The sequence below is a fragment of the Schistocerca americana genome, unplaced genomic scaffold, assembly GCF_021461395.2.
Source record: "Schistocerca americana isolate TAMUIC-IGC-003095 unplaced genomic scaffold, iqSchAmer2.1 HiC_scaffold_542, whole genome shotgun sequence".
Classification (NCBI taxonomy): Eukaryota; Metazoa; Arthropoda; class Insecta; order Orthoptera; family Acrididae; genus Schistocerca; species Schistocerca americana.
In genome coordinates, this window is record NW_025726283.1 from 15,640 (window position 1) to 30,656 (window position 15,017).

General features: G+C 51.1%; 6 non-coding genes across 6 annotated transcripts; all 6 read left to right on the forward strand.

The window, feature by feature from the left end:
* Positions 1–8,465: 8,465 nt before the first annotated feature.
* LOC124586139 lies at positions 8,466–8,584 on the forward strand. Its single transcript, XR_006975054.1, has one exon. It is a non-coding gene; the product is annotated as a 5S ribosomal RNA (ribosomal RNA).
* Positions 8,585–9,728: 1,144 nt separating this feature from the next.
* On the forward strand, positions 9,729–9,847 carry LOC124586140. The gene has a single exon (XR_006975055.1). It is a non-coding gene; the product is annotated as a 5S ribosomal RNA (ribosomal RNA).
* A 1,142-nt stretch (positions 9,848–10,989) lies between these two features.
* LOC124586142 lies at positions 10,990–11,108 on the forward strand. Its single transcript, XR_006975057.1, has one exon. It is a non-coding gene; the product is annotated as a 5S ribosomal RNA (ribosomal RNA).
* A 1,141-nt stretch (positions 11,109–12,249) lies between these two features.
* On the forward strand, positions 12,250–12,368 carry LOC124586143. Its single transcript, XR_006975058.1, has one exon. It is a non-coding gene; the product is annotated as a 5S ribosomal RNA (ribosomal RNA).
* Positions 12,369–13,518: 1,150 nt separating this feature from the next.
* Positions 13,519–13,637, forward strand: LOC124586146. The gene has a single exon (XR_006975059.1). It is a non-coding gene; the product is annotated as a 5S ribosomal RNA (ribosomal RNA).
* Positions 13,638–14,779: 1,142 nt separating this feature from the next.
* LOC124586147 lies at positions 14,780–14,898 on the forward strand. The gene has a single exon (XR_006975060.1). It is a non-coding gene; the product is annotated as a 5S ribosomal RNA (ribosomal RNA).
* The last annotated feature ends 119 nt before the right edge of the window (positions 14,899–15,017 follow it).

Sequence of the window (15,017 nt, forward strand, 5' to 3'; positions counted from 1 at the left end):
TTTTGTTATTATGTCGCTACCCCTGGCAGCCCAATAAAAAAAAAGTGCTGTTGGCTCCCTTACATTTTCCCCTTTTTGCATCGCTACCCCTGCCAGCCCTCTTTTCATACTACCTTTCCGTTGTGACAAAGATGCTTCCTTCAGCAATTTAAACGTGCCAAGAAATCCTTGACAATAACGAAACACTACGAATCGACACATGTGATCTGAAATAAGCCAGGGCCTCCTACTGTTTCGTAGCAGTGCAAAGTTCCAACAAAAAAAAAAAAAAATTGAAAATAAACGACTGTAATAAACATAAGATACGATATTAATGGCCTCAGCTCGAAGAAGAATGTGCCAAGGAAGATTTCCAAAGAGTCTCTGGAGATAACAAAACAGTACGAACCGACAGATACGTTCTGAAATACGTCAGGGCTTATTGTTTTGTTGCATTGTACGACTGCAGATTTGTAAACAAAAATTTCTCTTTCGTCGCTAGAAGAGATGGATGCTTTGGCGACCCTCCTGTGTCCTGCGTCCCTGTTTTCGCACCTTTCCACGGCACGGCGCTGCCCTACCCGCCGCAAACGGCGTCTCGGACACGCCCGTTAGGCCCACGGCCGTCTCGCAGATGTTTGTCGTGCTTGTACTGTCATATGGGCCACGACCCGAGCGGCAGCGAGCGGCAGTCGAGCAAAGTCGGGACAAGTCGGGACGGGGACAGGGATAGGAATGGTGCGAATGCACTGCGAACTACGCAGACACCTGGTGTGAGGCGAGGCGAGGCGAGGCGAGGAAGCCCACATCGCTACCAGTGGCGCCCTCCAGCACGACACTGCCACACCCCGCACAGGCCCTCCGCTGGACACCAGGGACAAGATGCGCCCTCCGCTAGTGTCGAAGGCTGCACGCGCCCAGCAACACCTCGCTGCTGAGCGCGCTGTACTTCCGTCTGCGACTTGGTCGGCGGCGCCTCGTGTGCCGTCTGTCTTCTGCCTCGCGGCTACATTTCATCAAGTCCGTAAGTAATGGAAAGTTTCTATGATGCTAGTGAAGAGCGTGAAAATAACGTACAATGTGAATTCGATAGTTCCGTTGGCAAACCGTCCGCGTTCGAAATTCATCGTTGGATACTCGAGGAATTGTGTTTATCGACCGATGACGTTCTTGGTGTTCAGTTTGACACTTTTATTAATTCTGTGTTTTTGAAGTTGAAAACTCCGGAATTATGTGATACTGTTGTCAATGTTAATGATGGCGTCCGTAAATTTAGACATCTCGACGGTCGCATTAGTAACGTAAATATTTCTCATGGTGGGTTTGGCCTTCGAAATGTTCGTGTGTTCAACTTGCCTTTTGAAATCCGGAATGACACAATATCTCGTCATTTGCGGCCGTACGGGACCGTCCTATCTGTTACTAAAGAAAAGTGGTCCTCCGCCTATGTTTTTCAAGTTGAAAATGGCGTGAGGAGTGTAAAGATGGTCGTACGTCAACATATTCCGTCCTTCTTGCTAGTTAACGGTCATCGTGCTTTCATAACATATAGTGGTCAACCTCAGACGTGTTCTTTTTGTGGTGCTGTCGGTCATTACCGACAAAACTGCCCTAAACGCAGGCCGCCTGTTCAGTTGCCACGTGAGAATATTTTAGGTGGGCCTAGTTTTGCCTCTGTTGCCGCGACGAGTTTAGGTTCCGCCCCCCCCGCACGTGTGCCACTCGCGGCCGCCCCTCCTGTACCGGCCGCCGCTGACGCCATGGATACGTCTGTTCCCGATAGTGACTCTGTTTCTGTACCTCTTGTTGAGCCCTCTTTGGTCGCGGATGTGACAACTGTACCTATTACTAAAAAACCGGTAGTGGACGATGTTTCACCGGAATCCGTGCCGCTGTCGGCCGTTGTTCCGCATCCTGTCCCGGTTGCGGAACCCGATAAATCGGCGGTTGTTCCAACTCCCGTCCCCGACAGTGTCTCTGCAGCCAGTGATGTTGTTGTTGACAGTGAGGCTTTTACTGCGCCTAAACCCCGTAGAGACCGGAATGTTGCTCGGGCTTCTGGCACACCGCGTTTGCGTAGTGCCAGTAGTTCTGCTTCTTTCGATACGCGTGGTGTTTCGGCCAAAAATCGGAGTCCGTCTCCGGTGGCGCGTTCTCCTGCCCCCCCTCACGCTCAGTCGGTTGGTCAACCGACCTCCCGACAGCCGGCCGCGCGCTCCGGGGCCGATCTCGGCCAGCGCCCGTCTCAGGGAGGGGGCGGCAGGCGCCAGGCGAAAAAGCAGCAATCTTCCCGCACCCAGCCGGAGGGTGCTGTAGTAACTGCCACGCAACAACGTGATATCACGGTTCAACACCTAAAAACATTTTTGAGTCAGCCGTTTTCCGCTGCTGATTCCGACATGGCGGTAGATCCGCCTGTGTCTGTGACACCCCCCCCCTTACCAACAAAACGAAAGGCCGAAGATTCGCACCATCGTCGTGCCCCCCCTTCCACCCACGATTTGGTGCCGGCCTTATCTTCTGATGTCGCAATGCCCGCTGTGGAGCATTCCGTCGCAGGGGATCCCGTCACAGTTTCCGGGACCCCACCGCCCCCGCCCCTCCCTCCTAGTCAACCACGGGCATGGTCGGAGGATGTTGAGGCAGGTGATTCCCATTAGTGCGTCTCTTTATATGTCCTTCCCCCTCCGCGCACGTTGGTATATTTTATTGTGTTTTAAGCGTTTTCATGTTTTTCTGTTATTGTTTTTTTCCTGTGTTCTACGTGTATATGTTTCACGATTGTAGCCAGTGGAACATTTTAACGGTAAATCTTAATAAGCTGCGCAATCCGCAGAAAGCTGCGCTTCTTAAGGATTTTTTGTATGATAATCACTGTCACGTCGCCTTCTTACAAGAGGTGACTTGTGAAGCGCTTTTATATTTGAACGATTTTACTGATTTTATTGTGATTGACAATGTTGCGCCTGATTCTGATACGGGCACTGCCATTTTAGTACATTCTGGCTTACCTGTTTCTAATGTTGACATTTTACCGACCGGTCGTGCTGTTGCCTGTACCATTTTTGGCATTGTGTTTGTGAATGTGTACGCTCCGTCGGGAAATGTTAAACCGGCCAGGGCTGAATTTTATGGTAGGGATTTATGTCAGCTTTTATCCAGAAATGTCGATACTTTAATCGTCGGGGGTGATTTTAATTGTGTTTTAGACGACAGAGATCAGGAGCCGCGTCCGAACAAATGTCACGAACTGGGTGCTTTGGTCGCTAGCTTTCATTTGCTTGACACGTGGCGTGTTTTACACCCCGATTTCACTTATTTCACATATTTTTACGGTGCGGGGCGTAGCCGCCTCGATCGCATTTATGTGTCTAGGCAGCTGTCTGCCCGTGTTTGTACTGCTGACGTGACTCCTGTCGTATTTTCCGACCACTCCAGTTATTCCTGTCGTCTTTTATTACCTCGTTTGTGTGTTCCTCGTCGTACTAATTTGTGGAAGTTTAATTGTAGTTTACTTAATGACGACCATTTTGTGACTAGTTTTACCCGTATGTGGCAGAGGTTGGTGCGGACTCGCGACGGTCATAGTAGCACCATTGAGTGGTGGGTTGCGATCGCTAAGCCGGCGATTCGCAACTTTTTAATCGATTACAGCCGTGAGGCGGCACGCTGGCGGCGGGCGACGGCTCGCTTCCGCCAGGATTGTTTACGCGATTTGGCGTTGCGAGTGACGTCACAGCCCGATTTGTTGCCCACTCTGAAGCGATTTCAAGCTCAGCTTTTAATTGACATGCGTGCCGCTAGTGATGGGGTGACCGTCCGAAGTCAGCCTGCAGGCTTTGTTCCTGGGGAACCTCTGTCCATTTATCATTTAAACCGGGAACGCAAACGCCGCGAACGTTTGCGCATTCATGTTTGGCAGCTGAGAAACGGCGGTCGGACTTCTGTCCAGTCGGAAATTGAACGCGATATTTTTGAACATTTCGCTTCGCTTTTCTGTGCTGTAGACGTTGATTCCGACGCGTTGCGAGAATTCTTGCGGGTTGTTCCCCATGATTTAACTCGCCCGGACAGGGATCTTTTAAATGACGCCTATACGTCTGATGAAGTTTTCGACGCCGTTCGGCGGAGTCCCAAAGGGAAGTCTCCGGGTCCCGATGGGATTCCTGCGGAATTTTATTCGAAATTTTTTCCTCTTTTAAGTGAGATTTTAGTGGATTTAGCGAACGATCTTCGCAATGGTGTGACTGTACCAACGGCTTTTGTGGAGGGGGTTGTGACGCTTGTTCCCAAATCCCGTGCTGTACCTCATATCGATGCTGTCCGTCCGATTACTTTATTAAATGCTGATTATAAGATCGTTACGCGTTGCGTCGCTCAGCGACTTAAAAACGTCTTGCCGACCGTACTTAGTGATCAGCAAACATGTGCGGTCCGAGATCGGAATATCTTTGACGCTATCCTTGCGTACCGAGACTGTATAGGATATGTGAAAAGTGCTCGGCTCCGGACAGCGGCGATTTTATTAGTTGACTTTAAAAATGCTTTTGACCGCATTAGTCATTTTTATTTGCGTCGGGTTATGGTACGCATGGGGTTTGGTTATCTATTTACCCGATTCGTGACGCATTTGTTGCAACCTGCTACTTCCCGTATATGTGTCAATGGTCGTCTCACTCCTGCTTTTCGTGTGGGTCGCTCCGTGCGGCAGGGGTGTCCGCTTTCCATGGCGCTTTTTGCCATTGCGCTGGATCCCCTCCTCCGTTCTATCAGTCAGGAATGTCGCGGCATTCAGATGGGGACTACCAGATTGGTTTGTCGCGCATATGCTGATGACCTTGGCGTATTTATTGAACATGTCGACGACGTTGACAGGTTGCATGTTGTTTTGCATAACTTTGGAAACGCTACAGGGGCGGTTATCAATCCCCGGAAAACTGTGCTTTTGCCACTCACCGCCCGCGCACGTACCCTGCATAGGGATTGGTTTTGTGTCCAGCAGCAGCCTACCGTTCTTGGGATACTTCTATCTTCGAACCCACAGCAGATGGCAGCCTTGAATTGGCGGCCTACGCTGTATCGGATTCGTGCGGTTGCCAGGATTTATGCGGTCCGGAATGTGGCCCTTCGGGATAAGGTGCATTTGATAAATGTCAATATCTTGGCGAGAGCATGGTACCTTGCGCAGGTTCTCCCGGTTCCCAAGCAGTTGGGGCGCGCCATCCAACAGGCGGTTTACTGGTTTTTATGGAGGGGGGAGATTTTTAAGGTATCGCATGCTGTCTGCACCTTGGACCTGTCCGATGGCGGTTTAGGACTAGTTGATTTTTCCGCCAAATGTGCGGCCCTTTTTTGGAAGCGAACTACTGCTGTTATTCAGAAAGCTCCTTGCGGTCCCACTGCGTTTGTTTTTAATCGTTACCGTCCTCTTTCTGAAGTGGCCCCTGTTTCTGTGTCACACATCCCGTTCTACCTTTCTTATGTGCGCCGCTACTTTCTTGATAATAGTTACCTGGCGCTTTGTGACATCTCCGTCCATACGGTTAGCGCTGTCTGCACGGCTTTCCGCGGACCTCCCGTTCGCTGCAAGTGGGAGTATCGGTTGCCACGCTGCAACTGGGTGGCAGTGTGGAAAAACCTCGCCAGTGACGTTCTCCCGGCTTCCGTCCACGCGGTGTGGTACAAGGTGGTGCATCGCACCATCCCCACAAACGCCAAGCTTCATTCTATAAATCTTATCCAGTCTGGAGTGTGTGACGTGTGTACTGCCGACGACACTATTGAACACCGCTTTGCGTGCGACCGCTTTCGCCGTGTTTGGGAAGTCGCCAGAGACATGATTCGTTTGATTCAGAGGGTGGACACTCGCACTGTTACTGTGGATGCTGTCTTAATTCCGCAGTGTGACGTCTACCCCACCACCAAGCGCAATGCCACGGTGTGGATCCTTGGCCACACGGTTTTTGCTATCTTCTCCCTCAAGTTGTCTACCGATCTGGACTTTCTCACTTATTTATGGACCCAACATACTCAGATTGAGGCATCACCACATTATCGGCGAACTTTTGCTAATTTTTTGCAGGTCGCACTAGCGCATGCTTTTGCGCGGCTTTCCGTACCTGAGTAGCATGGACGTATTTCTCTTATCTTTTCTCTTGCCTTTGAGCGACACAATATGAATATGTCTTACTGCGATCTTCCCAAGTTATTCTGGAACGAAAATTGACGTACCTTGAATACCGCACGAAAACAGAAGTCTTTTCAGTTTTTTTCTCTGGCCGTTATTGCCAAACGTCTTGTTTGCCATGTGTGTCCGTCTTATTAGTTTCATTATTAGTTTTTTTCCCGTTTTTGGGGCGTGACGGGATTTTTTACTGAAGTTTCAGTTCTCAGTCTTGGTGGTGACTGTTTGAGTTTTTTTTCTACATTTTCTCATTTCTTTATTGTGGAGCATTCCAACGTTTCGTCACGTGTCTGTGCTCGACACTTTTCCACCTTTTGTCGGTGTGGCATTTCACACCGGTGTCCCGCATTATAGTTTTGTTTTACGGTCAATATGAGTGTTGACGGGTGTGGGGGCGGCACTGTGGCCAGGCCTCAGGAACATTGACCCCTGCCCTCATTGCCGCCGCCTGCCTGCCACGCTCCTTGCCCGAACGTTTGTCTATCGATGACTTTTCTTTTCCGGTGGATGCTTCGCCCTGGTTGCGTTTTAAATATTATTTTTTGTGGACAGTCGTCACTGTCGGTTGTTGCGGCGTGAAGCCGTCTTTTCTTTCTTTTCTTTCCTTATCTTTTCTCTATCTTGCGTATCAATGGGAAGCATTCTCCCCCCTCGTTTCTTACGCATTGGAGGACTATTTCCTTTTTGTTACATGACCAGGACGCCATACTGTCACAATTGCTACATATGCGCCTCGCCGATGACGGCGGTCATTGAACAGTGTGCACCGGTTCACCTCGAGGGAGCCACCAGCACCTTTTATAGCCATTGAAGCTCGCCAAAAGACGGCAATTCATGGAGAGAGTAAAGGCCGGGCTATAAGGGGAGATGGGAGGCCCGTAAAAAAAAGAAAAAAAAAAAAAAAAAAAAAAAAAAAAAAAAAAAAAAAAAAAAAGGTGCTGTTGGCTCCCTTCCTTTTCTTTTTGTTTTGTTATTATGTCGCTACCCCTGCCAGCCCAATTTTCAAACTACCTTTCTAAAAAAAGCAAATAAAAAAAAAAAAAAAAAAAAAAAAAAAAAAATAAAAAAAAAAAAAAAAAACAAAAAAAAAAAAAAAAACAAAAAAAAAAAAAAAAAAAAAAAAGAAAAAAAAAATAAAAAAAAAAAAGGTGCTGTTGGCTCCTTTTTTTTTTTTTTGTTATTATGTCGCTACCCCTGGCAGCCCAATAAAAAAAAAGTGCTGTTGGCTCCCTTACATTTTCCCCTTTTTGCATCGCTACCCCTGCCAGCCCTCTTTTCATACTACCTTTCCGTTGTGACAAAGATGCTTCCTTCAGCAATTTAAACGTGCCAAGAAATCCTTGACAATAACGAAACACTACGAATCGACACATGTGATCTGAAATAAGCCAGGGCCTCCTACTGTTTCGTAGCAGTGCAAAGTTCCAACAAAAAAAAAAAAAAAATTGAAAATAAACGACTGTAATAAACATAAGATACGATATTAATGGCCTCAGCTCGAAGAAGAATGTGCCAAGGAAGATTTCCAAAGAGTCTCTGGAGATAACAAAACAGTACGAACCGACAGATACGTTCTGAAATACGTCAGGGCTTATTGTTTTGTTGCATTGTACGACTGCAGATTTGTAAACAAAAATTTCTCTTTCGTCGCTAGAAGAGATGGATGCTTTGGCGACCCTCCTGTGTCCTGCGTCCCTGTTTTCGCACCTTTCCACGGCACGGCGCTGCCCTACCCGCCGCAAACGGCGTCTCGGACACGCCCGTTAGGCCCACGGCCGTCTCGCAGATGTTTGTCGTGCTTGTACTGTCATATGGGCCACGACCCGAGCGGCAGCGAGCGGCAGTCGAGCAAAGTCGGGACAAGTCGGGACGGGGACAGGGATAGGAATGGTGCGAATGCACTGCGAACTACGCAGACACCTGGTGTGAGGCGAGGCGAGGCGAGGCGAGGAAGCCCACATCGCTACCAGTGGCGCCCTCCAGCACGACACTGCCACACCCCGCACAGGCCCTCCGCTGGACACCAGGGACAAGATGCGCCCTCCGCTAGTGTCGAAGGCTGCACGCGCCCAGCGAATGACAGGACGTGCAACGAGCAGCAGTGCGTCTCACACACGCGGCGGTGCGCCCGCTAATTCGGCCGTCGCTCCGCTGGGACGCCGGGCGCGCCCCCCGCGCCGTCCTCGAGGAGCTGGCTGTTGCGGAAGGAAGTGCTTTCGTCAAATGCGGCGGAAAACTAACATTTTGTGTATTGGGAGAGAAGCCGAACGCGTATTCTGCCGTGCTCCTACATTACATGAGTGCCAACGGCCATACCATGATGATTGCACCGGTTCTCGTCCGATCACCGAAGTTAAGCATCATTGGGCCCGGTTAGTACTTGGAGGGGTGACCGCCTGGGAAACCCGGGTGCTGTTGGCTCCTTTTTTTTTTTTTTTGTTATTATGTCGCTACCCCTGGCAGCCCAATAAAAAAAAAGTGCTGTTGGCTCCCTTACATTTTCCCCTTTTTGCATCGCTACCCCTGCCAGCCCTCTTTTCATACTACCTTTCCGTTGTGACAAAGATGCTTCCTTCAGCAATTTAAACGTGCCAAGAAATCCTTGACAATAACGAAACACTACGAATCGACACATGTGATTTGAAATAAGCCAGGGCCTCCTACTGTTTCGTAGCAGTGCAAAGTTCCAACAAAAAAAAAAAAAAAAATTGAAAATAAACGACTGTAATAAACATAAGATACGATATTAATGGCCTCAGCTCGAAGAAGAATGTGCCAAGGAAGATTTCCAAAGAGTCTCTGGAGATAACAAAACAGTACGAACCGACAGATACGTTCTGAAATACGTCAGGGCTTATTGTTTTGTTGCATTGTACGACTGCAGATTTGTAAACAAAAATTTCTCTTTCGTCGCTAGAAGAGATGGATGCTTTGGCGACCCTCCTGTGTCCTGCGTCCCTGTTTTCGCACCTTTCCACGGCACGGCGCTGCCCTACCCGCCGCAAACGGCGTCTCGGACACGCCCGTTAGGCCCACGGCCGTCTCGCAGATGTTTGTCGTGCTTGTACTGTCATATGGGCCACGACCCGAGCGGCAGCGAGCGGCAGTCGAGCAAAGTCGGGACAAGTCGGGACGGGGACAGGGATAGGAATGGTGCGAATGCACTGCGAACTACGCAGACACCTGGTGTGAGGCGAGGCGAGGCGAGGCGAGGAAGCCCACATCGCTACCAGTGGCGCCCTCCAGCACGACACTGCCACACCCCGCACAGGCCCTCCGCTGGACACCAGGGACAAGATGCGCCCTCCGCTAGTGTCGAAGGCTGCACGCGCCCAGCGAATGACAGGACGTGCAACGAGCAGCAGTGCGTCTCACACACGCGGCGGTGCGCCCGCTAATTCGGCCGTCGCTCCGCTGGGACGCCGGGCGCGCCCCCCGCGCCGTCCTCGAGGAGCTGGCTGTTGCGGAAGGAAGTGCTTTCGTCAAATGCGGCGGAAAACTAACATTTTGTGTATTGGGAGAGAAGCCGAACGCGTATTCTGCCGTGCTCCTACATTACATGAGTGCCAACGGCCATACCATGATGATTGCACCGGTTCTCGTCCGATCACCGAAGTTAAGCATCATTGGGCCCGGTTAGTACTTGGAGGGGTGACCGCCTGGGAAACCCGGGTGCTGTTGGCTCCTTTTTTTTTTTTTTGTTATTATGTCGCTACCCCTGGCAGCCCAATAAAAAAAAAGTGCTGTTGGCTCCCTTACATTTTCCCCTTTTTGCATCGCTACCCCTGCCAGCCCTCTTTTCATACTACCTTTCCGTTGTGACAAAGATGCTTCCTTCAGCAATTTAAACGTGCCAAGAAATCCTTGACAATAACGAAACACTACGAATCGACACATGTGATCTGAAATAAGCCAGGGCCTCCTACTGTTTCGTAGCAGTGCAAAGTTCCAACAAAAAAAAAAAAAAAATTGAAAATAAACGACTGTAATAAACATAAGATACGATATTAATGGCCTCAGCTCGAAGAAGAATGTGCCAAGGAAGATTTCCAAAGAGTCTCTGGAGATAACAAAACAGTACGAACCGACAGATACGTTCTGAAATACGTCAGGGCTTATTGTTTTGTTGCATTGTACGACTGCAGATTTGTAAACAAAAATTTCTCTTTCGTCGCTAGAAGAGATGGATGCTTTGGCGACCCTCCTGTGTCCTGCGTCCCTGTTTTCGCACCTTTCCACGGCACGGCGCTGCCCTACCCGCCGCAAACGGCGTCTCGGACACGCCCGTTAGGCCCACGGCCGTCTCGCAGATGTTTGTCGTGCTTGTACTGTCATATGGGCCACGACCCGAGCGGCAGCGAGCGGCAGTCGAGCAAAGTCGGGACAAGTCGGGACGGGGACAGGGATAGGAATGGTGCGAATGCACTGCGAACTACGCAGACACCTGGTGTGAGGCGAGGCGAGGCGAGGCGAGGAAGCCCACATCGCTACCAGTGGCGCCCTCCAGCACGACACTGCCACACCCCGCACAGGCCCTCCGCTGGACACCAGGGACAAGATGCGCCCTCCGCTAGTGTCGAAGGCTGCACGCGCCCAGCGAATGACAGGACGTGCAACGAGCAGCAGTGCGTCTCACACACGCGGCGGTGCGCCCGCTAATTCGGCCGTCGCTCCGCTGGGACGCCGGGCGCGCCCCCCGCGCCGTCCTCGAGGAGCTGGCTGTTGCGGAAGGAAGTGCTTTCGTCAAATGCGGCGGAAAACTAACATTTTGTGTATTGGGAGAGAAGCCGAACGCGTATTCTGCCGTGCTCCTACATTACATGAGTGCCAACGGCCATACCATGATGATTGCACCGGTTCTCGTCCGATCACCGAAGTTAAGCATCATTGGGCCCGGTTAGTACTTGGAGGGGTGACCGCCTGGGAAACCCGGGTGCTGTTGGCTCCTTTTTTTTTTTTTTGTTATTATGTCGCTACCCCTGGCAGCCCAATAAAAAAAAAGTGCTGTTGGCTCCCTTACATTTTCCCCTTTTTGCATCGCTACCCCTGCCAGCCCTCTTTTCATACTACCTTTCCGTTGTGACAAAGATGCTTCCTTCAGCAATTTAAACGTGCCAAGAAATCCTTGACAATAACGAAACACCACGAATCGACACATGTGATCTGAAATAAGCCAGGGCCTCCTACTGTTTCGTAGCAGTGCAAAGTTCCAACAAAAAAAAAAAAAAATTGAAAATAAACGACTGTAATAAACATAAGATACGATATTAATGGCCTCAGCTCGAAGAAGAATGTGCCAAGGAAGATTTCCAAAGAGTCTCTGGAGATAACAAAACAGTACGAACCGACAGATACGTTCTGAAATACGTCAGGGCTTATTGTTTTGTTGCATTGTACGACTGCAGATTTGTAAACAAAAATTTCTCTTTCGTCGCTAGAAGAGATGGATGCTTTGGCGACCCTCCTGTGTCCTGCGTCCCTGTTTTCGCACCTTTCCACGGCACGGCGCTGCCCTACCCGCCGCAAACGGCGTCTCGGACACGCCCGTTAGGCCCACGGCCGTCTCGCAGATGTTTGTCGTGCTTGTACTGTCATATGGGCCACGACCCGAGCGGCAGCGAGCGGCAGTCGAGCAAAGTCGGGACAAGTCGGGACGGGGACAGGGATAGGAATGGTGCGAATGCACTGCGAACTACGCAGACACCTGGTGTGAGGCGAGGCGAGGCGAGGCGAGGAAGCCCACATCGCTACCAGTGGCGCCCTCCAGCACGACACTGCCACACCCCGCACAGGCCCTCCGCTGGACACCAGGGACAAGATGCGCCCTCCGCTAGTGTCGAAGGCTGCACGCGCCCAGCGAATGACAGGACGTGCAACGAGCAGCAGTGCGTCTCACACACGCGGCGGTGCGCCCGCTAATTCGGCCGTCGCTCCGCTGGGACGCCGGGCGCGCCCCCCGCGCCGTCCTCGAGGAGCTGGCTGTTGCGGAAGGAAGTGCTTTCGTCAAATGCGGCGGAAAACTAACATTTTGTGTATTGGGAGAGAAGCCGAACGCGTATTCTGCCGTGCTCCTACATTACATGAGTGCCAACGGCCATACCATGATGATTGCACCGGTTCTCGTCCGATCACCGAAGTTAAGCATCATTGGGCCCGGTTAGTACTTGGAGGGGTGACCGCCTGGGAAACCCGGGTGCTGTTGGCTCCTTTTTTTTTTTTTTTGTTATTATGTCGCTACCCCTGGCAGCCCAATAAAAAAAAAGTGCTGTTGGCTCCCTTACATTTTCCCCTTTTTGCATCGCTACCCCTGCCAGCCCTCTTTTCATACTACCTTTCCGTTGTGACAAAGATGCTTCCTTCAGCAATTTAAACGTGCCAAGAAATCCTTGACAATAACGAAACACTACGAATCGACACATGTGATCTGAAATAAGCCAGGGCCTCCTACTGTTTCGTAGCAGTGCAAAGTTCCAACAAAAAAAAAAAAAAATTGAAAATAAACGACTGTAATAAACATAAGATACGATATTAATGGCCTCAGCTCGAAGAAGAATGTGCCAAGGAAGATTTCCAAAGAGTCTCTGGAGATAACAAAACAGTACGAACCGACAGATACGTTCTGAAATACGTCAGGGCTTATTGTTTTGTTGCATTGTACGACTGCAGATTTGTAAACAAAAATTTCTCTTTCGTCGCTAGAAGAGATGGATGCTTTGGCGACCCTCCTGTGTCCTGCGTCCCTGTTTTCGCACCTTTCCACGGCACGGCGCTGCCCTACCCGCCGCAAACGGCGTCTCGGACACGCCCGTTAGGCCCACGGCCGTCTCGCAGATGTTTGTCGTGCTTGTACTGTCATATGGGCCACGACCCGAGCGGCAGCGAGCGGCAGTCGAGCAAAGTCGGGACAAGTCGGGACGGGGACAGGGATAGGAATGGTGCGAATGCACTGCGAACTACGCAGACACCTGGTGTGAGGCGAGGCGAGGCGAGGCGAGGAAGCCCACATCGCTACCAGTGGCGCCCTCCAGCACGACACTGCCACACCCCGCACAGGCCCTCCGCTGGACACCAGGGACAAGATGCGCCCTCCGCTAGTGTCGAAGGCTGCACGCGCCCAGCGAATGACAGGACGTGCAACGAGCAGCAGTGCGTCTCACACACGCGGCGACGCGGCGGTGCGCCCGCTAATTCGGCCGTCGCTCCGCTGGGACGCCGGGCGCGCCCCCCGCGCCGTCCTCGAGGAGCTGGCTGTTGCGGAAGGAAGTGCTTTCGTCAAATGCGGCGGAAAACTAACATTTTGTGTATTGGGAGAGAAGCCGAACGCGTATTCTGCCGTGCTCCTACATTACATGAGTGCCAACGGCCATACCATGATGATTGCACCGGTTCTCGTCCGATCACCGAAGTTAAGCATCATTGGGCCCGGTTAGTACTTGGAGGGGTGACCGCCTGGGAAACCCGGGTGCTGTTGGCTCCTTTTTTTTTTTTTTGTTATTATGTCGCTACCCCTGGCAGCCCAATAAAAAAAAAGTGCTGTTGGCTCCCTTACATTTTCCCCTTTTTGCATCGCTACCCCTGCCAGCCCTCTTTTCATACTACCTTTCCGTTGTGACAAAGATGCTTCCTTCAGCAATTTAAACGTGCCAAGAAATCCTTGACAATAACGAAACACTACGAATCGACACATGTGATCTGAAATAAGCCAGGGCCTCCTACTGTTTCGTAGCAGTGCAAAGTTCCAACAAAAAAAAAAAAAAAATTGAAAATAAACGACTGTAATAAACATAAGATACGATATTAATGGCCTCAGCTCGAAGAAGAATGTGCCAAGGAAGATTTCCAAAGAGTCTCTGGAGATAACAAAACAGTACGAACCGACAGATACGTTCTGAAATACGTCAGGGCTTATTGTTTTGTTGCATTGTACGACTGCAGATTTGTAAACAAAAATTTCTCTTTCGTCGCTAGAAGAGATGGATGCTTTGGCGACCCTCCTGTGTCCTGCGTCCCTGTTTTCGCACCTTTCCACGGCACGGCGCTGCCCTACCCGCCGCAAACGGCGTCTCGGACACGCCCGTTAGGCCCACGGCCGTCTCGCAGATGTTTGTCGTGCTTGTACTGTCATATGGGCCACGACCCGAGCGGCAGCGAGCGGCAGTCGAGCAAAGTCGGGACAAGTCGGGACGGGGACAGGGATAGGAATGGTGCGAATGCACTGCGAACTACGCAGACACCTGGTGTGAGGCGAGGCGAGGCGAGGCGAGGAAGCCCACATCGCTACCAGTGGCGCCCTCCAGCACGACACTGCCACACCCCGCACAGGCCCTCCGCTGGACACCAGGGACAAGATGCGCCCTCCGCTAGTGTCGAAGGCTGCACGCGCCCAGCGAATGACAGGACGTGCAACGAGCAGCAGTGCGTCTCACACACGCGGCGGTGCGCCCGCTAATTCGGCCGTCGCTCCGCTGGGACGCCGGGCGCGCCCCCCGCGCCGTCCTCGAGGAGCTGGCTGTTGCGGAAGGAAGTGCTTTCGTCAAATGCGGCGGAAAACTAACATTTTGTGTATTGGGAGAGAAGCCGAACGCGTATTCTGCCGTGCTCCTACATTACATGAGTGCCAACGGCCATACCATGATGATTGCACCGGTTCTCGTCCGATCACCGAAGTTAAGCATCATTGGGCCCGGTTAGTACTTGGAGGGGTGACCGCCTGGGAAACCCGGGTGCTGTTGGCTCCTTTTTTTTTTTTTTTGTTATTATGTCGCTACCCCTGGCAGCCCAATAAAAAAAAAGTGCTGTTGGCTCCCTTACATTTTCCCCTTTTTGCATCGCTACCCCTGCCAGCCCTCTTTTC